Consider the following 27,586-nt stretch of genomic DNA (forward strand, 5'->3'; position numbering starts at 1 on the left):
GTGGACATAGAGGATCCAGAGGCCTTCCATCTTGTGTCCGTCCCCCACTGAGCCACAGAGGACAACCTCCTTTCTGCAGCTTTCTTCCATCTAAATTTTCTCAGGCGTCTGTATAAATTACTTGCCCTTTGTCAGCTGGATCTGTATAACAGGCCTGACTAGCTCCAGGCCCCATTACAATGAGAAATACTGAGAGAGACAGGAAAAATATCAATATACTAAAACCCTGCTTTTTGTAGACCATGGAAAGAAATAGATTTAGGTATGTTCCCTGTGGAACACCCTGAAGTATTACAAATGGTCATTTTCTTGTATGACTTGATTTATAAATGTTGATGTAATCTTGCCAGGTACATTGCTTAAAGGAACTGAAACAAGAGTATGTCATTTAGGTTTCTAAGCACACAGCATGTGTGGCATATTTCAAATATCTAAAACTAAACACAGTCAGCAGACTGTAAATAACCTATAGTCTGAACATATTTACTTGAACCCTATGTCAAGTAATTTCATTGTCAATGGTAATATAATCAAAACTGTCTCACAAATAATCCACACTATATGTACTTTACCCCTGGACAGAAGATCAGCATGATGCTAAGGCCCACCCTTGGCCATCTTAAGTTCTGAAAATTTGGCTTTCCTGGTGCACTGAGCTTGGGCTAGTCTTCTATGTGAGAGTGAATATCACTGTTGGTGAATTATTTTCATCTCCACACAAAATGGGGCTAAATTAGTACAAGGAACAAGTCATTTGAAATAGCTGACCCAATTGCAATCAGCATTTTATTGTCTGACATTTGTGAAGAGTGAAACAGAAATGCCCTAATATCCTACCATGGGAATGTTAAAAACATGGCTTTCTAGTGGCATATTTTTGCCATTGTAGTGAAAATACATGAGTCGGCTGCTGAAATGTTACACAGCATAGCAGTAGCTATATGCATCCTGACTGAAAGTACTTACATGCAGTTAAGGAAACCAATCTTGAAATTTTACAGAAATGCTTCTCTGGCTGTATATGTGAGTGATACTTTAGCCCATAAATAGGTAAAAGTTATTGTGGTACAACTGGCAACTAGAGCAATGTTAGGATTACATGCTGTGCTGGCCACTGGTAACATTTTAGAGCTCTGAAGTTGAAAAGGTGCTGTAAAAGAAAATCCTAAATACTCTAGAGAGTTGGTCTATGAATTATGAGGAAGGCCTGTGCTGGCCTCTGTAGCTTAAGGAAGAAAATGAGGTAAAATCAGAGATTGTCAGAGAAATAAACAAGATCCTGAGAAGAACAGATTGAAGCCAATAAGCTGTTTAAGATAGCAACTAATTTGAAAACAAGAGGCCATGGCCTGAAATTGGGACAGGATGGGTGGATGCACAAGCAATTCAGACAAAATTACTCCACAGAAGAGAGTTTGTAATTTGGCACAGACTGAACAATCAGTAGCTGAAATAAGAAGAGCATAAACCAATTGTAAAAGGGAATGAGCCATATTTTTGGACAGGAGCAGAATTCAGGTTTGCAGGCACTAATTAGATTTTTAGGCCTGTGAGGAGATACTAGCTACTGTAGATGGGTTGATGCCTTGTGGGTCTCGAATTTACCCACCAAAGGAATTAACAGATTATCTTGTTTTCTCCTAGCTGTTCATGTTCCTGAGTGTCTAACTCAGTAATTCTCAACCAGGGTGCCGCAGCAACCAGGGGTGCCTTGAAATCCTTTCAAGGGTGCTGCAGAATGCATCATAATGTTAGAACTGTTAGGTGTGCAAACATCATTCACAAGATAAACCCAAAGGTTTCAAATAGAAATCCATAGTTGTGATCCTTCTGAGTTTGCATCAGAAAAAAACTGCTCTATTATTTTTCTGTAATCAAAAAAAGAGTGAAAACTAGGTTCTGGAATTTGCCAAAGCATGTCTAGAGTCTATCCAGGGATATCTCGAGTCTCAAAGGGTTGAGACCCACTGGTCTAACTCATGTACAGCATGCTGCAAATCTCATTGAATTCAATAGGAATTTCTCATTGACTTTAGTGGGCTTCAGCTTAAGTTCTTACACAGTCTGTATATGAGTAGGGACCTACTTATTTCATGATTTTGCAATTGCCTGCAAAATCAACTTAAAAAAAACTTAATAAAAATAAAATACTACTCCCCACTGGGGACTCCCCAGTAGCCCTCACTGCCTCATAGTCCACTGAGGAGGGTAAGGCAGCAGCTGGCAGGGTGGCACAAAGGGCAACCAGCAGCCAAGATGGTGGCTGCCACCTCATCCCTCCTTTCCCCACTCCAGGGCCTCTCTGACAATCAGCAGTAAGAGGCAGGGATGCACGTGAAATCAGGTCTTTGTGCCACAACCAAGCCATGAAATATCTAGCCACAAATTAAGTAGGACCATAGATGACACGAGGTGAGGTGGTGCACAGGCCAGTGGTGTACCGAGGGAAGGGCCTGGGGGGAGGGGGGGGGCATGGCCCCTGGATGCAGGCCTGGAGTGGGGGGCACTGGACAGACAGCTGGGCCACAGGTGGATTAATTCACAGGCAAACTAGCCAAATGTGCCTGGGGGCCCGTTCCAATTCGGGGCCCTGCAATCCTCACCAGCAGGGAAGTGAAAGCCACAGTTTAAACTCGGCACCCATTGTTGGTGCCAAGTTTAAAACTGCAGCTTTGACATTTGCTTCCTGGGAGCTGGAAACAGGGCTCCTCCTCCACCCATGGGGCTAGGGGAGGGGGGGCAGGGCTGGGGTCTTGCCTGAAGAACTGCACTGTACCTGCAGGCCAGGTGGTGCCACCTCTGGGGTGGGAGAGGAGGCCAGGCCAGGCTGCGAGAGTCATGCCCTACCTGGAAGTGGGGCGTGGAGGCAGTTGGGGCCAGGCCAACCTGGCCAGGAGCGCTGCACCACACTGCGCCTTTGTGGGCCACAGTGCTGGAAGGGTCTTGGGGGCTAGAGTGCCCCAAAATTCATGTTGGTCTCCCCCACAGCTGAGCTACCTCTCCAAGGGCCACTGCCTGTCTGCAGAGACACAGCAGGCTGGTGGAGCTCCCTGCTGGGCTCAGCCCAGTTCGGCCCTCTGCATCTGCAGGGCTGCTTGGGACAGCCAAGCAGCAGCTCCCTGCACATAAGTGTAATGGAGAGGAGTGGGGGAGACTGAGCCACAGGCAGCTGAGAGAGGTAGGGAGGAGAGGTCAGATGGCTGTCTGCGGGAGGAAGGGGCGCGCGTGTGTGTGTGTGTGTGTGTGTGTGTGTGTGTGTGTGTGTGTGTGTGTGATATCTTTTACTGGGGGAGGGCTTGCAAGTATTGCAAGACCCACAGCGGCAAGAAGCACTTCCAGTTTCACTGCCATGCTCTGCCAGCACTTTTGCCTCCCCATCCTGCTCTACGATCGGCTGCTGGGGTACTCCCCCACATAGGCAGTGGAAGGGGGCCTAAATGGGCTCAGGCCTGCCAAAATGCAGGCAGAAGGTAGGGCCCCAGGGCAGTCTGGCCACAGACTGCTACAGGGGGGAGGGGTATGCACACACATATACCCTGTGCAGCCAGGATCACAGCAGGCTGAGCAGGCAGGTAAGTTTCTTTCTGTTTTCTTTACCTGGGCTTCAGGGGGCAGATGGAGATCTGCACAGTGCTGGAGGGAGTGGGGTAGGGGCAGGAGTGAATCATTTGCCACTGCCCCACTCCCTGACACACTGTGGGGATTTCCCCATGACCTGGCCCAGTCCTGTGAATGGGGCAATGGGACCTCAGTGGCTGGTCCAGGGATACAGGTAGGTGGTTCCGGCTGCTGTGTGCACTGCAGGGGAGCCAGGGGAGGGGGGCACGTTCACGCCCCCTGGCTCCCCCATGTCGTGCCCCTGGAGGAGCCGCTAGGCTCCGATTGTCCCATGACCCAGCCCAGCCAGGGCTCCATTCATGGTGAATGGGGCCTCGGCCAGGCCAGGTTGTGGGACAATCAGAGCCCAGCAGCTCCTCCAGGGGTGCAGCGTCAGGCAGCCAAAGGGGGCACATGGCCCCCCAATCTTTGCAGAGGGCACAGGTGGGCTACAGCCGTGATCTGCACCGTGCCTGCACCATGCCTCACTGCTGCCTTTAAAAGCGGTGCAGCATGGAGCCATGTGCCTCGTTGTGAGTGGTGGGACTCACATGGAGCCATGCCATACTGCTTTCAAAGGCAGCAGTGAGGAATGTAACAGGCAGAGCACAACTTGCAGCTGTAGTCTGCCTGTGCCCCATGCAAAGATTGGGAGGCCATGTGCTCCTCTTGATTGCCCGAGGCCTCACCCCTGGAGGAGCCACCGGGCTCTTCCTGGGGATGATGTGGGGTGAGTGCGGGGGTTCTGTGGGCTCCATCCCCTCTGGCCCAGCAGTGCACCCATGGCTGGCTCCATTCCAGGTTCCCCTGGGCAGTGCAGGTCTGGGACCAATGCGAGGTGGTGAATTCACAGGGGCCACCGGCGCCAGGCAAAAACTCCAAGTGTGGGGGAAGGGATGGGCACAGTAGGCCCTGGCCTCAATCCCGGGCTTGGGTCTGCTCCAATCCCTGCCTGGTCCCAGCCCCATCTTCATCCTCCCTTCACCCCACCCTCCCATGGCCCTTTCTTCTCCCTCTGCAGACTTTCCTGGGGTGGGGAGTGGTGTGCATGCATGTATCCAGTCAGCGCCCCGCAATTTTTTTTCTTCCTCTGCCTATCCCCCCCCCCCCCCAACTCTGCGCCGGGGGCGGGGGGGGGGGCCACAAATGTAAGCATTGGCCCTTAGGTGGCAGAAGGCCTTGGTACGGCACTGAACATGACTCTTGCATTTGACAAACAAACTTATATTTGGAAGATCAGGGAACATAAGGAAGACAAATGACAATCTCTAGATAGGCTTTTCTTCATTAGCTAAGGAAGCAATTTCATTACCTTAACAGGAGTTGACGTGTGTATGTGAGCAGGTCTGATACATTCCATGCAGAAAAGTGCTGTGGCAAACATATACACAAGCCAATATGTCATAAGACAATACCTTGTTTTTATTTTCCAGCTTTTGGGTACCACAGGCAGTAATGCTGTGATTGCAGTCTTTGAAGCCAATATTTGAGTTTAATGTGAGTGGTAACAAATATATGCATTGTTTTTGTCTAATAAGTCCTTACAGAATAGACTTGTAGGGCCAGATGCACTGGTATGCTCTGTTTGTTTTCTGCTACTCTGCCATAAACTTAGCTTAACTAGCCAGTTAGATTGTGTTTACAGCTGCTTTGTATCACTGGAGCAGAAAAAAACTGCCCTGAAGTACCTATGAATTTTGCTCTCTAAGACTTTTTCATATGACATAATTGGACAAAAATAAGGCCATTCAATTACCATATGATTAAAACATAAGGTACTTTGTGCTCCTGAATTATATGATAGATAGACATCTTCATACCTTCCCCTCAAGTCCTCTACAAAAGAGAGAGAAAGTTGTTTAGGTGCCTGAACCTAAATAAGGTGCATTTATAGATGTAGGCATAGCTAGACATCTTTAAATTTAACCTTAACTTTAAACTGACATGCTTGGTTTGGGGATAATTACAATATCCCTGGGATATATTTCATTGTCAATTTCTGTGGTGTACTTTTAAAATTTAACAGAGGTTTTGATCTGGAAATAGAAATGAAGGGATCAATTCTGCTACCCTAGTCACAATGGGAAGCACATTACTATTCCAGTAGTCTTACTGGTTTTAATGGAACTAATTATGTAGTGAGGTGCTATCCAAATAAAGAAGGGTGGGAGATTCCAGAACAAATTACTATTACATAGCAGTTATTCTAAAAAGAAAATGTATGAGCTGGATTAGGACATTCTTATTAATGCAGACTAGTACCCTGAACACTCGAAGTACAGGTGTCAGAATAACAAAGGTTATGACTTTCTGTTCATGTCTATAAGGAGTTTTCCTTGAGGGGGTCTGTTTATCCAGATGTTTTTTATTAAAATGTCAATAAACCACACAACAATGATCTGTCCAGTTTTTCACAGTGTTTTCAGCTCCTGAAGCATAGAGGTGCATAAGTCGAATGCCTCCACCTTTCCTCGCATTGCCTTATATAGTATTACATAACCACAGTGTGACAAACAAACCTGCACTTGGAAGATCAGGAAGTACCCCTATGATATAATGATAAATTATTCTAATTTGCAATTTTTATGAATATGGAGGATTTTTCCCCCCAGAAATCAATTGAAACAGATTTTACAAAAATTTTAAGATCAACATTAAATAACTACACTTTGGGAAAAAAAATAACTCCCTAACTATAAATTTTTCCAAAACCTGAGCTCTAGCAAATCGATTGTATCCAGTTTTCAGCAGTATGCCCCAATACCTTTTATGGCCATTTAAACTATTGTTATTATATTTAACACCATATTTTGTGCTAGGAAAAGGTAATAAATGTGTCTGCAACAGAGAGGAAAGCCAACAAGGGACAATGGTTGTTTGGAACACATTTTGTTGAAATAGTTTTCACTATACTGGTAGAAAAGCTCAATTATTTGGAAAATATGAACAAAGAGCTAGTTATCCATTATGGCTCTATAGGCTTTAATAACATTGTATGTAATTGTTTTACAACATGAAAGTCCAAAAGAACATGCATCAAGGGACAAAGCTATACTGAAAACAATCAGGCAGGTTGTTCTTTGTCATTGACTTTAAAACAGTTCACTTGTATAATAAAATAAAACAGCAAAATAAGGTAAATTATGATGGCCATAAAGTAACATAAGAAAACTGAACCACATGTTGGAATCTATCTAAATAAGCGATAGTGTCTGTAGTCGCAGGTCCTGTCATTCAGTGACTGATCACAGTAGGAAAACTGCTTTGTGAGCCAAGGAAGAAAGCGTATGACAGATTTTAAGGCTAAGCGCTGGGCAATGGAGCATCTGGGAATGAAAGGCACTGTTGCTATTAAGAAAACATCTGGAATTACTCTGAGACACTGTTGTGAGACGTGTTGTAATAAGTAAAAATGGTTAATGAAAGAATTCAAATTTTTTTTGAGCAATGACACAAATCAGATGGAAAACATCTACTGCCCTTTGAATGTTTCTGTGAATGGTGAAAGTTTATGCTTATGAGAACTGAGTCGCATGATAATGATGACCTGACACGCTTGTCTTGCATCTTCTAAAACTTAAGGGCTAGATTATATTGTGTCCTTGTGGCAGAAAGAACCTATTTCTCAATGTGTCTTGAGTTCCTAGAGAATGGCCTAGGCATATCGAAGTATTTGAACTCTTGAATGTGAATTCCAGTGTCAATGGTGCATCACTTCTACACATACAACTGAAGGATGAAGAAACAGAAGTAGAAACACAACCTTTAAGTTGAGGACCTAGTATGAGTTACAGCTCTTTGGATCTCCTCATTTTCACTTTTTATTAGTTATCATATCTCATTGTTGCATGAACCTGCTTCCTTACTCCTACACAGCCATATAAAGGCTGCATGCTATCTGCCCCATGTTACGAGGCCAGAAAAAAAATCCATACAAGAGGATACAGAAAGGAAAAAGGCAGAAACCTTATCACTTGAGACATAACTAGATTGGACAGAGCAGTAGAATGAATATATATACTATATATGAATATATAATAAAAATGTGAGATGGATAAGTCTACTCATTTTATTTATGCAGTCTGCGTGAAATGAGTTACACACACACATGCACACACATATGGGTCTGCCAAGTGAGCACCTTTATCCATGTGTTCTTCAAAACAGAGAAGAACAGAAATATCTAAAGTTCATGACACACATCAGCTAACAGGACATTTGCTAGATAGACAACCTTCTCTCTCTCCATTAGAGGATGGATGGGTTTGAAGGTAGAAAATATGGCAGCTATTCTGGAAACCTGTCTGAAAAACAAAGTCTTAAGTAGAAGTATGCTGTGTAGTGTTGACACTACTACATTCAAATTTCTGTATTTCCAGCAGTTGCTTGGAAAGTGCTGATATCCTGCTGACAGATGGAAAGCCTAGCACTTTCTCCTAAACTTCTTAAAGCAGTGATACTTAACCAATGGCTCATCATATTTCCATGTGAGGCTTGGCAGACAACACCAGCTAATGTTGTGCTGATGATTGGGTAGCTGACCCTGAGAGCAGTGGTAACAGAAAATAAAAACACTTGTACGAACAGTGGCATTGATAATAACGGATTTACTGGGATTGGTAACAGGTTATGAATTCCAACTGTGACGGGCTAGCTGGCAGTGACCTAGCCCAGAGGTTTTGAAAGTGCAAAAGATGATTGGAGGACTTGGGATTCCCTTTCCTCACCAATCTGGTAATGATTTGGCCCAGGGGTTTTGAAGGGGTAAAAGATGATTGGAGGACTTGGGATTCCCTTTCCTCACCAATCAGGCCCCAGAGACTCGCCCCTCATGTCCCCTGATTGGCCCCTTGGGTCACCTGGAGGGGGATAAAAAGGGCAGCAGGGCTGACTCAGGGAAGAGACCAGTGAAGGGACCATGAAGAAGGAGCTTTAAAGAGCTGGCAAGAGCTGAACCAGCGAGGCGGGAGCAGTTGCCCCAGAGGAGCCTGAAGGAGTGGGACCTGCAGGCAGCAGTTGGACCCTCAACAGCGCGGCGTGTGGCCGGCAAGAGAGGCTTCCTGCTGGGCTCCAGGATCCCTTACAAGAGGCTGTGGCCAGCAGGAGAGGCTTCCCTGCTCCAGCAAGGATCTGAGCAGTGACCTGAGAGGTTCCTAGCTCTGCTTCCAGCTCCTCCAATCAGAGGTCAGGCAGCTCGACATAAGGCCGGGGCCCCAGGAAGGTCAAGACCCCTAGCAGTTTAAAGCAGTGCCACCAGCAGTGGCTGTGTGGCAGTGTTTTTGCCTACCACATAGGAGATCCAAGTTCAAGTCCCAGCTTTGGTGACTTGGGGTGAAGGAGCTACCAAAGAAAAATTCCTTTGCAGTGGAAAAGGGCTACTGTGGTTTCCCCCTTTCTCCCCCTCCAGATACCTGGACCCTATATTTCTTTGACATTTTGTATTTTGTGCCTTTCTTATATTTCCCCAACCAGTATTGTTTGCTCTGCTGTTTGTGTTTTATATTTTGTTAACGCTGTCTTTGTCAATGATTGTAAGTGTCTAACCTTTGTTGAATCCTGACCCTTTGGGCATTGTGGTGTCTACTATACCCCCTGGTTATGCCTGTTATGTTCCCAGTATTGTTCCCTCATTAAAAGGTATATGGTTAAGTCCCCAGTGGTGGTCTGGCTCTGCTCTATAGGGGGAGGAGAGTCCTTACACCTCCCACAGAGCTTGTGCACCTGCTTTGATCCCTTCAATTGGAGAGGGGGTACCTCTTGGAGTACCGCCCAGGTTACACAACTCTCCCATTGAATCTTAAATAATTTTGTTCCTATTTTTTAGCTACCTGAGGGGCCAGAATAATTTTAGAAGGGGAGGAGTTGTAGGTCCCAGCCCCCATCTTCACATACACACACCCCTCCCCACCAAAAAACCCTGCAAGGCTCTTCCCAGATCCTAAGGGTGCTGTTGCATACAACACCCAATCCTTAGCACAGCAGCCTCAAAACACTGAATTAGATCTTGTTGGAAATACATTGTTTCATTCTAATGCCTGTTACATATTATATATAACCTGCATGTCACATGTCAGAACTTTTTGTATTCCTGACTCATATCATGTGACTGGAAGCAAGATATTAAGTTCAGTCACTTATCAGCTCTCTTCTATGTCATATCTTTATTACACAGCTCAAAGAAAAATAGCAGGGTTTAGAACTGGTTATACAATGCAGCAGTAATAAAAATTTAGAAGCAATAAAAAGGAATGGAATAATCCATTTACTTATTCCTAGGCACTTAAGCCATTTTGAACATTTATGGCGTAGTTTAACATAAGAATCTCTGCTGGTTTTCCCAGGTATGATAAATTGTACCACCAGTAACTGAATATAGGATTATAGGAATGCCTCCTGTCTGCATTTAGCATTTCCACTTTTCTGTCAACACTCTTTCACCCTAGCTTCACATGGCTCATGCCTGGGAAAGTTTAGCCATACATGATCCCTGGGTATGGCCACACATATATTTAGAATCACTTCAAAAGGGGAATAGCTGTTATGTTCTAATTGTTACGTGTGGACAAGCCTGGAATGATCCAAATGTATTATAACAGCCACAACTTTAACACAGTTAGAACATACCAGCTGCTGCCCTTTTGAAACATTCCCCTTTTGAAATGGTTTTAAATAAACATGGGTCCGTAACCACTGAATGGCTAATGCAACCACCTCCTGAAATAAATCCCCCCAAATGGTTATGAAGTCTTGTAAACTGCCTATACATTTGTCTAAAAAATGCTATCAGTCAAGAATTTAATTGTAATATCCCAAACTGTTATTTACCCAGTGTGCTTTGCTTCTTTTAATGTACTCGTACAGCTTGCAGGGTTCTGTATTAACCGTGCCAGCTCAAAATATCGTCACTGTAGAGAACTAATTAAGATCTTAGCTACCTATGAAGCTACAGCCAAGAAAACAAATAAGAGGTTAGGATGGCATAGGATGAAGAATAGAAAGGAAAATAATATTATTCCATATGTAAATTAATGGTGCGGTCTCCTTTAGAATAGGGCTGTAGAATAGGGTTCCTCTCCTTAAAAAGAACTAGAGGGGATTCGGAGAAGGCTGATGAGAATGACAAGGAGTATATATAAGAACATAAGAATTGCCATTTACTGAGTCAGGCCACAGATCCATCTTGCCCAGTATCCTGTGTTACAGCGGCAGAAAGTAGATGCTGAAAACAAAAGTGAACTGGGTATGACCATGGTTTTATTCCACTGTTCCTCTCTTACTTCCAGCCTCCAGCATTTAAGGTCTGGATGTTCTGATTCAGAGGTTGTATCCCTAACCTCCACACTCAATAGCTACTGATGCCGTTGTCAGTCTTGGCCATTTTCAAGGGAGAAAGCTGCAGAAGTTTTGCTAAGCAGAAGGCCCAAAGCCTGTTTCTGAGTGACCCTAGTACAAAACTTTGCAGATGTGACAACTAACTTGTTTGGCAAATAAAGGAAGCCATCAAACAAAATTAAGCAAAGCACAAGTCCTGAAAGGAGATAAGGGAAAACCATACATTAAATAATCCATATACACTATATCATAGCTTTATCTTAAAATAGTAGTCGTAGTAGTGATTGATATAACCAAGTGTATTACATGTTATTTTGCTATTCCCCCCCACCACTGTCAAATCAGCATGTGGGACTTCTGCCCTGAGTGCCCCATCCTAGTTACACAACTGGATTCATAGCTAGAAAGTCTTGTTCCTTTGCTCAGGGTCAGACCAATCACCACATTTGCATTTGGCATCAGCAAGGAATTTTACCCCATGGTCAGACTGCAAGGTTTTTGCCTTCCTCTGTAGCAGAGGGCATGGCCCTCTTCCTTGGATATCTTGAGATTATTTTAACAATGCTTGAAGCAGAAGAACACTGACTCCAGCTGTTTCCCTGCCTTACCTGTGACAGGTTAGGGTGCCATGCCTTGTAGTTGTGTTACTGTGTTGATTGTTAGTTTTAGTAATAGGTTAGACAGGGATTTGTATAGGCTAATTTGGATAGGGATGATCCTGCCTGAGGCGGGAGGTTGGCTAGATGACCTCCAGAGGTCCCTTCCAGACCTACTTCTGTATTCTATGTTAAAGATGTATAAAATACAGACTGTATTAGAGGAGATAGATAAGGATATTCTGTCCTGCTAGAAGAACAAGGGGGCAATCATGTAAATGCAAAACCAATCAAAAAATATCCTTTTCATACTCCAAAATGTAATTAGACTGTGGAACTCATTGCTACAGGATGTCTCTGAGACCCCAAACTTAGCAAGATTCCAAAAGCAGTTGATTTGTATAGTTGTAACAAGGGTAACCAGGGTTATAATAGTTAATGACAACACATTTGGGGAGAGAGAATAAACTTCAAATTCCAAGGCTTAAACCAGTCTCTGTCCATCGGGGACTGGTAGGACAGCTTATGCAAGGGACAGGCCATGACACATCTGCTAATGTGAGTTTGCTTTCACCTTTCTGTGAAACATCTGGTGCTAGTACTGGCCACTGTCAGAGACCGAATAATGGAACGGATGAGTCACAAATCTGGTCCCTAAGTAGAGAGAAGTAGTTAGCCATGTTAATCTGAAGTCAGGCAGAAGGTAAGGTAGAGTGGCATCTTAGGGACTAACTGGTTCATAGAGACATAAGCTTTCATAGGCAATAGCCTGCTTCACCTATGAAAGCTGATTCCTTTCTGAATAGTGGGTACATCTACAAGAGTGTTTTAATGACCAGTAGCCTATTCTACTGCACCTTAAAGCATCACGTCAAAAATAGTGCTAAAACACTAATGCGCAGTAGAATTAGTCTACTGTGCATTAAGCATCACTAAAAAGGTGTTCGCTTTTGCTGCTGTGCATTAGGACAGCCTAATGTGCCTTTATGTGGTACCTCATATTAGAGGTATTAAAGTTAATGTGCATAGCAGAAGTGCATTAATGCACGTGTAGACATGCCCAGTTGGTCTCAAAGGTGCCACCCTTTCCTGTTTTCAGATCTGATCCAGTAAGGCAATGCTAATTTTTTTGAAGACACAGGCATAGTAATATAATCCAAAAGCCCAGAGTGTGTCCCTTAAATCAATGTGAAGTGTTTGATCCATAAATGGATTTCCCTCCATCATGTAAAAAGGAGGTATGCAACCAGCCTGAAACACCTACCTTATATATCCTAGGTGAAGTTCAGTTCAGTCTGAGCTGGGAAGTAGAAGAAACATGAAGAATAGCTATAGTGAGGCATCAGAGAACCAGCAGTGGAAGCCCATCACCCCCATGTCTCCACAGAGATCAGTCAGTGCTGATTGCTTTTCAAGACCAACGCTCCCCTATTCTGCTATGTTAACAAGGAGCTGCAGCGGTGATGGGCAGAAGCCTAAGGTGAAACACCCAGCTTTGGAGCTGGTCCTGTAAGTGTTTCAGAGGTAGGGAGAGTTTGCTTTTCCACTGAGATAACGTGGAAGGGGAGGGAGGGGGGAGATTAGGGACATCTACAGGGAGATTCTTAAGGAGATATCTTTCCTCAGGTCCCTGCCTTAAGTTTTCATCATGAATTGGGCTTCAGTGAGTCAACATCACTCTTTTCTGTGTCGCAGGTGCTATTACCTCCCCTCCAATTTCACAGTTTGTTTCTGTCTGTGATGGAGTGCTCTATGCAGGTGCTCATGCGGCTCTTGCCCTACCCTAGTTTTTTGTTTCTCTGAGCCAGACAGTACCACACAGGGCTTTGCATTATTCAATCCCAAGAAAAACTGGGGAAGTTTGGAGGCAGCTGAGGGAGCACCTTCCTGAAGGAATAAAATCAGTTACAGCTGAGCCTAGTTAGCCTGATTCAGGCTTTTAAAGAGACTGAGGTGAGGGAAGTTTTTTTTTTGTTTTGTTTTTTTTAAAGATCAGAGAGACTGCAGGAGATGGAAATGTTGCTCAGTCCCTGTTCTTTCCATGTTATAGATGATTTTTGTGTTTGTGTGCATGTGTGTATAGGGATATAAGCCACATGAAGGGAATATGACCAGAATCTGGGATGGGATTTTGCTTTGTGTGCACATTATTTGGGTTGTATAAGAACCCTGTAAAAACAAGCCTGAAATCCTAGAGAGGATTTTTCATTCAGCCTGGCCCTTTGATGAAGCTTCTATACATCCACATGAGCTATATTCCTGCAGCAAACAAAGCTCATCACCTCAGCTTTGCTTTTATTGACTAGAGATACAAATTTGCAGAGGTCAAAAAAGTCCTGCTATTACTATCATTCAGGTTACAGTCCCACCTGGAACAGAACCCCTTCTCTGACTCTCTTTAAAACCGCACTCTCCCATAATAGTATGGAAATACACGTGGACAAAATTCTGGCTCACGCATAAGCAAGAGTCTCAGATGTCCCTGGTTGGGTGAATCTTTCTTAGGGAGCTTGGAAAAGGGACATCCTGGTTTAGATAGAGCTCAAGTGGATTGTGAGAGCAAGAAAAGGAGCAGAAGCTATGTTGTTCTGAGATGATAGATATGTTTGACATGATATTGCTTAGGATTAGCTAATTTTTGTTTCTGCCTGCACTATCTTTAGACAAATTATCAACATTTATAAGTAACTGAATATGCAGCTCAGTGCAGTACCAGTAGCAGTGTAGCTTATTGAGAGGTGACTGTAACTGAGCTTGGCCATCCAAAAAACCTTCACACTGCTTTAGTGTCCTATGAAATCCTTTCCCTAGTACAGAGTGGAGGTAGATTTTGAAGGCACCTGTAACCCAAGTATCTCTATAAAAGAGGATGATTCTAACCTAAGTATTTATCTTTCTTTATTCTAGAAGTACATATTTTCACTATGCTTGTTCCCATTTGAGATCAGAAACATATATTGTCATACTTGACACATTCCAAATTAACCTGCAGAATAACATTTTAGTTTTATCAGGTGGATCTAGTTTTCTTTATTCAAGCCTTCCTGCCTTTCTTTTTGTGTCCTTGTGACAAGGTATTTAGCAGAATTTATAGAATCATTGTTTCTGCTATGGTCTTGAACTTACAACCTCTGGGCTGTCAACCATGTGCCCTAGGTTTAGCACCAACAAGCTAAAAATAATAATAATATATTTGACAAAATCAGGCTAAGGAAAAATGAAATATTCAAAGTCCCCAACTTTGGTTCTATTAATGCTAATGATTTAGTACTAGTAAGTAAAGAAACTTGATCAGAATCGCAAGGTATATATGTTTTACTTTGGTCTGAATGCCTTGGAAGACCAGAGGGCTGAAATTATTAGTAATTAAAGTGGATGACAAAACTCAGATTTGCTTTGGTAAGAGCAGGACTTCATCCTTGATTTATTTTTCCCTAAACTGTTGCTGGTGTTTGCAGTTATGTGCACATCTCTTGAATCCAATTTACAATACTTCTTCAATACTCGATTTGCCCAACACAGATTTATATTTTTTTAAATAAGCATATTTATAGTTTCTTTACCATTTGGAACCCAAATCTGTTTCCATTGCAATTAACTGCAAAACTCCTATTGATTATCATAGGAACAGAATAAATCCCCACTGTAGTACTGCTTACAGTACAGTGTTCTAATAATGTGAAAAGAAAGTGTTGCAGATAGAATAATAGAAAAAGAGGGTTGGAATGGACCTGAAGAGGTCATCCAGTCCAACCCCTTGCTCATCCCCAACTAGATCATCCCAGCCAAACTACTACTTTGGATACTACTACAGATAACTACTAGTGTTGGGTGGGAAACTATTCCTATCCTAGAAAAAAGTTTGAACTATCCAAAAATCTTCCTGTCCTGAGTCAGGATGAAATGTTGAAATCTCAAACCCAGTTTGGGTCAGCTGAAACATTTTTGTTTTGATTATTTTAAACCATTTTCATTCCAATCATTTTAATTTAATTTTAATACTGTGTTTTAAAACAAGGTAATTTTGAGCTATACTTTTTTTTCCATTCTGAAGAAATCCTGATTAAATATTTTGATCATCTTGAAACTCTTTAAAAAAATCAAGCAAAAAATTAGAAGCCAGGCTTCTTCTATGAATTGGTTTCTGTCAAAAACTGTTTCCCTGAATAATTCCTGACCAGCTTGAGTTTTAACCATTCAGCATTTGCTCTGGTAGTAGTTCATACATTTACTGTAGATCTAGAATATTCTTCTAGCTAATAGTTGTTTTATAATCAAGTATGCAATTCTAATTAGTTAATATGGACAAAATGAATAAATAATCAGCTAAAAGAAAATGCCAACCAACCAACCAAAATGAAAAGGCAGAAATATTTTCCTTAACATGAAGGTTTGTAGTTCCTACCAGGCTGAACTTATCAAAATAATAATTTTAATGTTTCAAGTGTTAATGAAATAAATGCTTGTATCAATTATTCTTAGCTTTTTTCTTTTTACCTGTGTTCATTTAAAATGGGGCAGGAGAGATCCTGTGTTGGGGAACTTGTAAGCAACAGTAGTACTCTGTGTGACTGTGTGTGACATTTAAGGATCAAAAGCTTATTTGTGATTTGCAATATTTCATATGGGTCAAAGCTCAAAAAAAGCCTTCACAAATAAAAGCTTAGCTCTTAAACTGTTGTATTCATCAGTGGTACAGTACTAGTAAGTCTTTGGCCTCAGATGCAGCATGTTTTCTCCAAGCTCGGTCTTGACAAAATACAATTTGGAGGGCCAGTTACACAGCCAAAATTTTGATCTGTAGTCTTTTCCTCAGTTCCTTTGAACTGGCAATGCAATACAGTAATTTACAAGCTAAAATGTATAAGGCATCTTCTTCTTTGTTCTCTGATAATTTTAGATCTTGCAGATGGGTTATATTTGAGATTACCTCCCTGCAACTTTTCTTTGATTGTGTTCTGCCTTTCCTTCATCTCTCAATATACTCTTTGCCTTTGTTTTGCCAAAGGCCTTTATAAAAGGCACTAATAAAATTGCATGGCTGAGTTCTGCAATAACTCATATGTTTGCTCTGTATAAGGAAGAGAGGAATGATTAAAACTACTATCTAGGGGCCATACCATCCCTTCCATTGTATGGATGGAAGAGAATGATATGAGAACAAATACATTACTGTCTACTTCTAAACGCTCACCCACCTACTGCATGAATGCTATACAGGGGGTGTTCCTTGCTACTTGTTTAGGTGTGTGGAGGGGGTAGAAGGTAGTGAATAGTGAGAGGGGGCTCCAAGCATCAGTGAGCCCTGTCAGACCCCCCACCCACAAACAAAAAAAAAAAAGATTGCTGCAGTTTTGCTGGTCATGCCACCCAGCATTTCATTTTTTAGTCCATTCTCCACAAAAAGTAGGAGCTAACGTGTGTGTCTATGGTTATGCCCCCAGGAAGGTTTGAAACTCCAGTCCTGAGTCACCTGTGTAGCGAGGAGGGTGGGACCTGAAGAGCAGCATGAAGGAGCTGGCTCTCTGCACATAATCACAAGATCCACAGAGACAGATCTCACCCATTTTGAGTGCCTGACTTACCCAGGGATCTTCCAGCCACTGCACTCCCATAAGGAGCTGACACCACAAGTTGAAAATCTTCAGTTTTCTAAGTATTTTTCCTCCTCTGTGTGGATTTCTAATCCTGAATTACTGATCGTAGCAATGATTCATATCCCTATAGAAATCACAATTATTATAGCAAGTAGAAAGTTGTAATTTAATTTGCCCCTGAGGCCCTTCCCTGAAGGAAACCCAGGATGGGAGCTATTAGCCATAATGACTCTTAAGTATCTCCTGGTCCATTCGAATTAATTACTAGGAGGCAAAAAAACTGTTGGGCCAGTTTTGAGTCTACAGAAACTCAGTGATTACTGCCTGGGAAATGAACAGAATGCATATCAAAATCATGTTCTGAATTGCGTAATTGTGATGTTTGTCTGGGGCCAAATGATAAGAGCCTTATCAGGGGAATAACTTAATTAACTGGAAGTAACAGTAATGCAATTAATAATAAAGTTTTTAATTTTTAATGGGTACATATGCCTAGGGCCACAGGGGGCCTCAGAAAAAAATAACTAAAACATAACAGAAGAGGAACATATATATTCTGCAGGCAGCAGAAAAGTCCCCTGTAGTCCACCTCCCCAAATAGATAAGCCAGGCAAAAAGAAATTGAAGGGTACATGCTTCAATGGAGAGAATGCCACAGAGGCATGCAACCACAAGTGGAGGAGAAGCACATTTCAGAAGAGTAGGTCTTCACTGAAGAAGGATCTGCAGCCCTCACTGACCAGCTACAGTAGTCCTCTGGGATGCCAAGGAGTTCCTGTGCTCCTGGCCGTGGTTGTTGTGTTGGGACAAAAGACGGTGGTGTCTTTGGGAGACTGGTCCTGTGTTAAGTAAAGCTTCAGATGCTACCAGTAAATCCTTGATGTGCATTAACTGGACAAGAAGCTGCTACAGGTCATAGTTCATAGAAAGATTACATGATTTGAACTCTCCATTTACAAGATTATGTACTGGATGTACAAACTATATGAAGGGCTTGATTTACTCCTGCTGGTACAACCAGATGCAATTTCACACCTCTCAGAATCTTCAGACACCCAAGACAGGCATATGGTAGGGAGGCAGGAAATATCCAAATCACACATACGTTTGGGGCATTCGGTAGATTTTCCAGACTGCATTTCAAGGGGACATTCCCTTAAATAAAAGGGACTGAGTTTTCATGGCCCAGTAGAGCCACCCGAGCTTTACCTTCAGTCAGTGGGAATTGCAGAGCACCTTTAAAAATCAGACCTTTATTTTGCAAAGACAAAATAGTTATTGATATTGGGTCAAGTTCCTTCAATTATTGTGGATCCTGTTTATTATGGGCCTTTGTTATGAGTCCAAATACTCCATTCTCTCGGTCTGTTTTTTAATTCCGAAGGACACAGATTGATTTTTTTCCCCTTAAGTGAAGCTACTAGCAGCTGCATTTTGTCTCGCTGTGCAAGTATTTGCTCAAACATGCTACATGCTGACAGATGGTCCGACTGAGTCTCCCTTTCTGCTCCCCTCCATGAGCACTGTCACAAGTAATGATGCAAGCTAGGAAACTGTGGTTTGAAGGCCTTTTTAAAAATCTGACTAGCTCTCAATTTTAACATTCTGGATCTCGGCTTCAAAGCATAGAAGTGATAGCTGCAATCCCTTCCTGTCACATTAGAAGGAGCGAGATGGGTGTTGCTTTCCTTCTCTCTTGTCTCCCTCCCCGCAAGTTTATATCTGCCTCTCTCCTTTCCTTCTTTTCACCTCCAGGCCAACCAGGAAGCAAGATGATTGTTATATACTCTGCTTAATAATAAGCCTATCTAATGTAAAGGATGTTCCCATTGTTCACATAAAAATCCAATATTATTTTCATCCTACTTAGTCTTCAACCTTCTGTAACATCTTGGAGCACTGAGTTCTACAAAATTTGTTATGCATTTAAAAAATATTGCCTCACACACAATTTAAATTGGTTGCCTTTCAATTTCATGTAATGACCTCTTGTCATGAGGACATGTAGGACTGTCTGATTTCCCTTCACTGTACAATTCACTATTTTATATACTTTTTTCACATCTCCTCATCTTTGCGCCTCTTCCAAACAAAACTATCCCTTTATTTTTATTTTGTCCTCAGGTAGAAATCTCACTCTTCCTTCAGGTATTTCCTTTTCTTGTCCCTTGCCCTCTCTCTCTGCTGCAGATAAAGGCCTCAGGTTTGCTGTTACATCACATATATCACGTTATATCACAGCGGTGGAAATACTGCGGTCTAAAACACAGCCTGCTTTTTTAAAGAGGTCCATTCCAACAGATACCAGAGTTCAGTCCCCTAAGGCGTTTTCTAAATCCAATAGTCTCTGTGAGGTTAGGACTCAAAGGGCTAAGCAGAATAGACTGAAGAAGCTTAACCAGACCAAGCCAGTAAGTACCCAATTTCATGAGTGTTATTATACTCACCTACCAGTTTTCAAAAGGAAATTGTTCCTATTCACTATGAGCTAAAATAAACCAATGGCATTAAATACAATGGGGAAGGGTAGATGTATTTCATTACAGAAAAACTTGCAGAAAATCAGAGGACTGTATTACGCCCTTGCACTGCATTCATTATTTGGGCAGCAGTCAGGCAGTTAGTTTTACCAAGAAATCAAAAGGGAGATGTTGACCTTTAAACTGTATTGTGAAGCAAGGAAAGCATACTGCAAACAACTTCAGGCCAGGTTCCTAAACTGATTAGTTAATAAGGAATACTGTGCTCAGCATTGTGCTGATGCGACCCCTGTGAAATCTAGACCCTTTTCCATTGGGTTTAATGGAAGCTGGATGGAATGCCAGGGCAGAAATTCTTCTTCAAGTCAGCAGTGACAAAAAGCCATCCCCCTCTGCTTCTACTATGACATGTGGGAGGAGGCTCAAAAACATTGACGGTTTTAATTGAACTGGAGCAGATAACAAAGCGTTATGTGAAGAAAAACTGTTGGGCTGTATTGCAGCTATATTTTTGAATCCCTAATTGAGACACTGGTGGGCATCACTAAAATGGTAAGCACATTAGATGTGGAGGACATGGAAGTATACAGGACAGTTTTGAAAGATGCAATGAATGCTGTGATTGTCATCCTATGCTCATGTGTGTCCCTGGCACTTCTGGAATGAGAGAACGAGTGTAGAATGGTAGGACTGTATCATTCTGTAGATAGAGGATGACAAGTAATGACTCCAGCACTTGTGCATAAGGAAGCAGACTTCCAAGGAGCTGCACACAGGGCTTGTGCAACCCTTTGGCACCACAAGGAGTTGCCTCAGGGAGCCCATACCAGTATAGAAACAAGCTGCTATAGTTCCCTAGAAATTGATTACCTAGGGCTATAGGTCCATGGCTTACCAGTTTGGTGTTAGCAAAGTCAGGTTTTGGTGGAGAGTTGTGACATAATTACAAAAGTTGTTTACCTACAGCAAGGGTGTCAAACGTACAGTGTGTGGGGCTTCTCTCACCTCTAGATATGACCCATGGTGCTTCTTGCTGTGGCTTCTACAGTCACTGTGCTGGTGTGGCCAGCACGCAAGAAGTGAGTTCAACTCAGCCCTTACCCATCACAAAATTTCCTGTTTCCAGATGATTTTTGACATGCAAATCTATGACAAGGCAGTGAGTGGTGGCAGCATTAATCTAACATACTGACACACTGGCTCTGCCAACTGTAGTGAGAACCCCACAGTCCAAATCCAGCCTGCCAACTCATTTAAGTTTAACACCTCTGACCTACAGGTTATCAGCATTCTGGATATGCCTGAAATTATATGCCTGGGTTTCAGAAAAGAGGGGCTCTGAATTGCAGTGGAGACAACTGACACCATATGTGTGCCCATAGTTGTTCTTCCACAAGAGCCAATGAATATGTTAAGCACAAGGAATCCTACTCCCCTGTTGTTGTGTAGCACCTGATGGTCCTGAGAGGAAGGTTTGCACACACACACATTGGAGGCAATGCAGGGTGTACAATGCCAGGGATCGGAGGACATCAGGCTTGGGCAAGCTGGGACTTTATTCTTGCTCCAAAACAGTCCTGTAGGTCCTCCAATATAACAGGCACCCTATCTTCTGCCAGAGTTTATGGAGCCTAGCTCAGACAACTTGAGAAGAACGGAAGTTGAGTATGTGTCTTGAAGGCTGAAGGAAAGAGAGCAGTGGCTCTGATTATATTTTGGATGCAAATAATGTAAACAATTCAGAAAGTCTAAATTGTGGCCTGCTGGGCTGTATGCAACATCTGCAAAGCTCAATGTGAGCATTTCTTGATGAGGTAGAATTTGGATACTGATGGAGTTTAACCTATTTGGATACATGGATAATGCCCCCAAAAGCAATACAGGCCCAGGAGAAAGGGAAGGAAGGGATGCCATATGAGCTTATATGCCCACCACATGCAGCTATTTTGCTGAGTAATTGATTGCTAATGCTAATGAGTAATTTATTGTTAATGTAATTGGCTTGTGTAACTTGCTTGCTGTTTTTAAATACTTTAATATAACTTTGTGGCATAACCATAGTTTCATGGGAGGTTTCCTTACAATTAAGAGGACAAGTTAATAAAAACACTAAAATCATTGCTTAATAAAAACACAAAAATGTGTAAAACTTAACAAATAAATGTGATGAAAAATTCAAGGCAGTCATGCCTGCTGACTGCTAACACTAAGTAGATGAGATTTTAAATTATTAGGCAAGATGCAATCTGAAAAACTGAATTGCAAAAAAAGAACATTGTAACTTTGGGAAGATCTTTTTAACTATGCATGGAGTTAAACATTGGAACAGATTACCTGAAGAGGTTGTGGAATTTCCACGTTTGGTAGTTTTTAAGAGCAGATTAGACAAACATGTATCTAGAATAGTTTACACAGATAATCATGCACTGAGCAGGATTAGAAGTCCCTTCCTGCCTTACGTTTCTGATTCAGTGGGTGCATCTACACAAGACACCTTAATGTGCAGTGGACTGTTCTACTGCACATTAGCGCTTCATGGCAAAAAATGTGCTAATGCAATAAGCAGACAAGGTTCCTTGGGTGAATTTGATATCTTTTATTAGACCAACCCAAATAGCTGGAGAATAGTTATTAAGCAAGCTTTCGGGTTCAAAAACCCTTCGTCAGGCTAAGGAAGTTTCAGCAGTTGGTGTGTGCTCTTCCTGGATGGCATGAAAAGTAAGGAAGCCAGGGGCTGGGCTGGGGAGTCAGTTGCCAGGCAGATTGTAATGTATCAAAAATCCAATGTCTATGTTTAGTCCATGATCTCTAGTATCCAGGAGGTTGATAGTCTACTGTGCATTAAGCATCACAAAAAATTGCCTTTGTTACTGAGCATTAGCATGGGCTAATGCACCTTTATATAGTACCTTATGTTAGAGGTCCTAAATTAAATGCACAGTAGCAAAGGTGCATTAATAAACATGTTGACAGGCCCAGTGACTTCATGAAACTAAAACTCAAGTTCAGCTGAAAGAACTGAAGTGCAAAAAAACATGGAGAGCAGCTCCAGGGGTGGTGATATATGTTGCCTGAAGTGCCCCTTTCTATTTATGTTTCTCTTCTCACTTCTTGTACCCATGATAAATCAGTTCCAGGATAGAGTAAGCAGGGATTGCTTGCTCCTTCCAGTCAATTGAGGAGTCTAAATTCCAAAGAATTATTGGTATTACTACATCTTGAATAGTGTGCAGGTTATGGTAGGGTCCTGGAGGAGGGATGAGGGAGTGAGGGGAAGCAGAGACTGGCAGAGCTCCTTCTGCCTGATTAAGCACTTACCTGTGCCTGCACAGAGCCTACCACCTGTTCCTGAGCACAGCATTGGATGTAGCTCTGCAGGCAGGGAGCATTAGAGTGGCCTACTCAGAGTTTTACATGCCTTGTTGGTGCTGGGGCTTAGGCTGTCCTATTCTGAACTGGAGCTTCCTGAAGTCCTGGTCCTGGTTTGCATCCTCTTCATAGCCTCCTCCACATTCCAGCAACCTGTCTGTGTTTCTCTGCCCCTGTTCCTCCCTCCTGTCATTTCTTTATTAATTTATTTTAGAAATAAATCACCCTTCACCCCTACATTAAATCTGCCTGATAAGGCTAAAGCTGGCAACTATTTCATTTTGATACCACCATGCTTGCTCATTTGTGAGCTTGGCTGTCCAGAGGTATCAAGTGGGAAAACTAGCAAGAAAGCAAATGAACACATCCTGGTAAGTGCTAAGTAAATTCTAGTTTTATCTTTTTTTAAAAAGGTTTTCTAACATAATGGGCATCAGATGACCTGCCCATGGCCCAGTTCTGAGTGGGGGGATTTAAGAAAAGGCTTCTCTTGCAAGCTTGGGCTCCCTAATCTTTTTCATGCTGGGCAACTCATTAAGGACAAAAAACATTTTTGATGTCCCCGAATGGAAAGAGATGAAGCACTCTGGACCACTGAAGATGTTCCCTCATTCTACGATTGCAATATTGATTTAGAGCCTGGTTGACAGCAGAACTTCCCAGCAAAAAGAAGGAAATCTAGTCCCTGACCCCTTCTTTTGCCCCAGGACAGCTTCTACAGATGGGAATATATAAGGACAACTTTAAATTCTGGTGGCTTTTAACAATGGCAAATATGATCCACTGAAAGGGCTGTATTGTTCTCTGCAGCATCATAAGTCCATTTGTACATGTTAAGCTGAAATCTATGAACAATGTGCTTTTACAAATTATGACAACACATTAAAAAATCATATCTGATCTTGTATAATAACTTCTGAAAGGCATGTGGCCACAAAAGTACAATTAAAGAAAGAAAATGAAGCATTTAATACATCGCATGTGCATTCTTATACTTGCCCCATCCCCCACCCCCTGCTCAACAACTATCATAATTGTGTGGCACCGGAAGGAGAAAGAGAAGGAGAATTGTTTTTAAATTCCTAACATGAGGCCAGTTACAAATAGGGATTCCCTGGAGTATAAAGTCATTGACCATCTGTCAGGAGAAACCTCCTCTTTAACCCAGCACTGACCTCAAATGAGTAGCAAACATGGTGACAGGACTTACTAGCCTGAGGCTGTTTCCTCCAGTCCCCTTCTTCAGGGGCCTCAGTGGGTTCACCACTGAAAAGGCTTTGGAAACTTCTCCCAGGAAGTCAGGGAAGCAGTACAGGTTGAACCAGGTTGTTCATTGCCACACCCTGACAGGTTTCCTTCTCTCCATAAAGAAAGTCCTGTCAGGAAGGGTGGGCATACGGGAGGTGACAGTTTGGTGCTTGGAGCACTGACAACACCTTCAAGTCCCTCATAGGAGAGGCACGAGGAGTGATATTGCCAGACGGTAGTTAGAAATGCTTAGAATATTCCCTGCCTGTATTCACCAGAGGTATAACAGGCTACTTTGGTGCCCTGGGTAGCAGCGGTACACAAGATGGTGGGAGCAGCGACGACTGCTAGCTTTGCATCCCTCCCAGCTATGTCAGCTCGCAGAGCTGCCGCCCAAGTTGTTGCCTGTTTGTTATGCTATTGTGTGTGCTCTCTTCCAGCCAACTAGCTCCATGCAAAGAGTACAAGAGTAACTCAAAACTACCTCCCTGCACAACCTTCAGCACAGGACCCAAAAAGTAGCTGGGCCCTGTATCATTAATACTTGTGTTTTTTTCCTTCAATTTTCAGAATTAACTTACCTAAATTATGCATTTCTAGTAATGTAACTGATGATTTTCTCTATAATAGCATTGGAATTTATTGGAGAGAGAAAAAATTACTATTCAGTGCTATGGACAATAGAAATATTGGCTGACATGGTACCGCCTGGGAGCATTTACCAATGAAATTACTACAGTGCTAGGCAAAAAAAATAAAAATAAAAATAAAATCTCAAAACATTATAATGAATCTTTAAGTAACTTAGCTCTGTTAACCTTACATTGCAGAATGATGAAAAATGCTTTCCACTTGTCCTCTTAAAAAAGTGGAAATTCTTTTCATTGAGTCACAGCTTCTCATCTGCTCCAATGTGTAATGCCAGAACATGTGCCTGAGTTTATATAAAGCAGTCCTATATGATCTTTCAGGAAGGAAACCATGAAAACTTTAGTGCAGTGGTTTTCAACCTATGGTCCGTGTACCCCTGGTGGCCCACAGACTTTATATGTGAGGGGTCCACGAAAGATGACTACAATCGATCAAAAGTATGCGAATACCCACTTACAATTCAAAGGGGTCTGCACCTCCATTCATAATTTCCAAAGGGGTCCACACTTGCATTCAAAATTTTTTAGGGGTCTGCAAATGAAAACAAAAGTCGAAAACCACTGCTGTAGGAGATTGACAACAGTGTGAATGTTAATAAGTATTCTATACCTCTGCAGTGAAACTCATTCCCTTTGAATACAAAAGATTGTTCTCCATTATTCCTGATCATATTGTTTCTATACTAGCTTTGAAAGTATACTTTTATAGTAGTGCTGTCCAATATGTATAAGGGCTGGCTGAGTTCCATCCTCAAGGCCTTGCCAAGAGTGTGAAGGTACTCTGAGTATGGGGCTTAATTAGTTTCTTTTGTCCTGTACCAACAATGGTTCACAAAGTTTCATTCATACTTGTCCAGAAGAACCCACATGCACTGCAGACATCTTGCAAACTAGAGTCCAGTATGTGGCCATTGAAGCTGACATGATAAACTAATTTTGGAGAAGGATATGCATTCATTGCGGTATCAGGCTATGTGCTTTACACATTCATATGTTAATTTGATTCACAAATACCTACCTTTCATTTTCATTGATCCCCTTTTCATTGTTCCCTTTTGGTGACCTTCAAAATCATAGAATCATGGAAAAGTAGGGCTTGAAGGGACCTCCCAGAGGTCATATAGTCTAACCCCCTGCGTGAAGCAGGATCATCCCTATCCAAACCATCCTATATAAATCCATTGTCTAATCTATTAGCAAAACTACAGTCAACCCTGACACAACCCTGACATAACACCCTAACCCACTACAGATAAAGCAGGGGGACCTCTGTCATCTAAATTTCAAATCCTCTCCTTGTTTCTCTATCCCTAATGAACTAGTATGGTCCAAAGCAGTGGCTTTATATTCTTCTTTGAAAGTACCTAAAGGGGGTGGCCTTGCAATAGCTCCTGCCCAATCCTTTTAGCTTGCCCAATAAGTAAATATTTTCTAAAACCTGCTGGGGCTAAAGAACAAAAGATGTCAATCAGAGCCCCAATGACAGGCACAGATGCCCTGAGCCTACTGAAAATTTAGCATTCCAGGCACTATGAAGTAGGTCTATAAAGAATAGTGTGAGCTGATGCTTTTGAAACTTTATTGCTTCATATTCATGCTCTGTATATTTTAATCCTAAAAGTCAAATCAAACCTAAATGGTCTTTCACTGATTCAGAATGTATTTTAACCACAAGGTTATCTGAAACATTAGTCCAAGCAGCAGTAGCATCAGCATTAAACTACCCTGGTCTGCTTTTGATAAATGGCTAGTGAAACAGTGTACCAACAGACGCATAAGGGCTAACTTATGGTATGTAGCCTACTGTGGCCATTCTTCATATGTATGAGGAACTGTGAATTGTAGAGGATGACAGCTCTTCAGGTCATTGAATGAATGATGTGAAGCATATGAAAGGATTAAGATTTTATATAAAATTCCTAACAACACTGAGAAGTGCTCCATTGTTAAGATTTATTTGGATCTGGAGGCAACCTGATTTTAAACATAGCATAAAACAAAGGACGATAAGCAAAAGTTGTTATTTCTCTTCCTCCCTTTCAGAGGCAAGGTGTGTATGCTGCCTGCCCACCCCCAAGCCAAGGCAGTTTCCCAAGCCACTGAATGTAAAACACCAGCCTAAATTAACTATGGCAAGCTCATTATCACACATGGGAGTGCTGCACTTGACTTTCAGGCTTTAGTCTTAAGTAATAAGAACCCCATACATTCCCTGTGGTGTAAAGTATCCTCTAATGCCACAAGAGTTAGCAGGCATGCAATACATCTACTCACTATATCTATAATCACAGATCAAAACTAACGTAGTATTTGAATTATTAGCAGGCCTTGGGGTCTGTTGGGAAAATGATTGTATCCAGTGTTTCTCAACCCTTTTTGTACAAGGATCCATTTGTTAACATCAATGGCCAGTCCTGACCCAGTGCCCCTCACTCCCAACCTGCTGCCCCGGGCCCCCGCAGACCCCAGCCCTCCAGTGTGCGGGGCAGCGGCAGGGGCAGGGGCTGGGTGTATGGGGTGGGGGCCCAAGCAGCCCCTTGCAGTTTGGAACTATGCCAGCCTGCAAGGGAAAAACCACCATTTCCCATGTTTTTATTCTTTAAAGGAGAGTCCATTTTTAAAGTTTACTGATCCATTTTTTAAGTGTGTTTGTGACTCTTTTATATATCTGGGGAACCCACTTGTGAGTCATGACCCATGGGTTGAGAAGCACTGAT

Source organism: Alligator mississippiensis, chromosome 1 (assembly GCF_030867095.1).
Source record: "Alligator mississippiensis isolate rAllMis1 chromosome 1, rAllMis1, whole genome shotgun sequence".
NCBI lineage: Eukaryota > Metazoa > Chordata > Crocodylia > Alligatoridae > Alligator > Alligator mississippiensis.